Genomic DNA, 2,598 nt, shown 5'->3' with positions numbered 1-2,598 from the left:
CTCTACAATTGAAGGACAAAAAAGTTGTGCAAACACAGACACACACGTATACATACTGTACATACCCAGCATTAGTTTCTGTCTGACTACAATTGGCTGATTTTGTGGCGGCTGCAGCAGCTCTTGTTGGCGTCACTGAGTGCTGATGTAGCTGTGCACTGTGCAGTTATGTTCTCTGTGTATCCTCAATACATATCTGTTTTATCATGTTTATGTGATGGAGTCGGTCAGTGCCACACTATTTGTTGCAATCAGTGTATACTGATTAGTGTTGGGGTTTAAACACACCTACATATATTTTCTTGATAGATAGTAGACGGAACTGTGTTGCAGCAGTATGTTAAGCAGTGATTGGTGGAAAACAATTTGTGCTGTCCAGTTTTTTTTGTTTTTTTTTGTTTTTTTTTTGTCTAGGCAGAGTAGATGAATGCATTGTTCTAAAAGCTGCTAAAGAAAATCTTATCTAGACATTGATGATGTAATATTGTCACTTTTGTAATTGTTTTTTGCAAAGTGTCACACCTGAGACACAGTGTAAATGAAAATGTTGGTGTTTTAGGTTTCAGTTAGGTTTAGGTTTCAGTTTCTCTACAGACCAAAATGCCTCTATGTCCCTGAGAAACCAGGATGAACCATTTACCATTCTGCCTCATCTCACTCGCTTTAGACCCTCTTTTATTAGTGATCCTGCTGTCTGGCAGTTTGTCCACTTGTTAGATAAACACGAGTTGTGTGTCTCTATTAATGTGAATCTTTAATGTAGTAAAGGTTATTGTCTCCACAAGGGAAGAATGTGGGCAGACTGATGATATTCCTGCTCTGTACTTGGATAGCCAGTCACACAACAGTGACTTTGATCAAAGCCCACAGTTTCAACTATTTCTTCCTGTCTTAATCCTTGTCACATCCCACTTTTACTGACACTCCGTGTTGGACTTTCTCTTTATCTACAAAGTAGATTCTTATACACATTTGATAATCAAATTATTTATGTAATAAAAAAAAAAATACCAGCAAAAATATATATATTTACCTGTTTGTGAATGGTCAAGTTATGAATTTTTGCACGTTTGATTTTGTGGTAGGTTTCTTCGAAGAATGTATGTCACTAGTTATGTTTAATCCTTTGGTGAACTGGTACATTTTGTCTATGTAAAGATATTTTAAAATATTTTAAAGCAGTAACACTGAGAAGATGTAACACTCTTTACTGTCTCTGTTTACTTTATATAATGTCTCAAGTGCCATTACTATGCTAAATCATGAAGGAAAATCATAATAAATGTATAACAAGAATGTGCAGTAATTTTCTTTTCATAATAATAAGTGCTAAAAACAGCATGTACCTACACGGGTATAATGCTGAAGACTTAACAGATCTTCCCATGCATTTCAAAGTGCATAGTTAACTTAAATGCCTTGGTGTATATGCAGCGGGTTACAGACCTGTTCTAGATATTTCAGGTTGCCTTTGCTTATTTCTCTGTATTTTTCACTGCTAAGCAACTGCGGTGTGAATTCTGCTAAGTATTTCTGTCATGTGTAATCTCAATAAAAGAGGGGGACAAAACAAATATGATTTTTTTATGTGTACTTGTGGTTGAGTTTATCTTCAGGTTGGGAATGACTGGAATGACAGTCTGTAGTGAACACCAGGTCACCGCTCCTGTGTTTTTAACTGTTAAGCGTCTGGACTGAGCTCACATGACATCCTAATCCACCATCAAAGAAACAGAAGAGAAACAACACATGATTAGGTTTTGCCCATGGCATCAGATATTCTACAGTGCTTTTGTACTGTTGATGTGTGAAGGGAGGAACGCAGTGGTGCAGAGTTTTAGCCTCCAACCTGCTGGCTTACTTGCCTTTCTGAATGTGCTTGTTTCCTTGTACCTGTGTGGGTTACTTAGACATCGAGTCTATGGTAAATGGGTGACTGAATGTAAATAGCTTTCTATCTATATGTAGGTTGTGCCACTGATAGATTAGCTGCCCAGCTCATGGACAGTGTTAGCAGGGATAAGTTCCATCTCCCCTGTGAACCTCAGATGGACAGACAGACAGACAGACAGACAGGTTTAGCTAATGAACTAATGAATGGAAGTGTAGTAGGGCAGTGTGCCTGAATAAGTATCTGACTGCTAATTCATCTACCATTAAACCTCAATTGGAGATTATTCCCAAAAGACCGAATTCTCACCAGTGGTCATATTTATTTTTACAGGTCAAGTAAATACCACAGAAGTCAAATGTGGTAACTTTCATTCCTATGATTCATGTTTAAACTATTCCAAAGAGTAAGCACTTGATAAAAGCTCCGTTTAATTTTTCAGATGTTTTGCAGGTTAAGGCTGTAACTCATCAATAAGAAAATGAATTAACAAAACTGACATTACATGTGATCTTTCCACACCCTGAAGAGGATAGGTGGGTGTAGGGACTAGATAAACGATGGATATTTGTTTTCCTTTTTGGTTGATACTTGGAAAACCTACATTATACCAATGAACTGTGATAGACCCAAATACAGACATTTGTTTTCTTATATGTTTATTGCAGAAATAAAACAGTTTAAAGGAGAACAGAGTGAGGGGGGAG

The sequence above is a fragment of the Anabas testudineus genome, chromosome 3 (genome assembly GCF_900324465.2).
Source record: "Anabas testudineus chromosome 3, fAnaTes1.2, whole genome shotgun sequence".
Taxonomy (NCBI): domain Eukaryota; kingdom Metazoa; phylum Chordata; class Actinopteri; order Anabantiformes; family Anabantidae; genus Anabas; species Anabas testudineus.
This window is presented reverse-complemented; position numbering follows the sequence as displayed.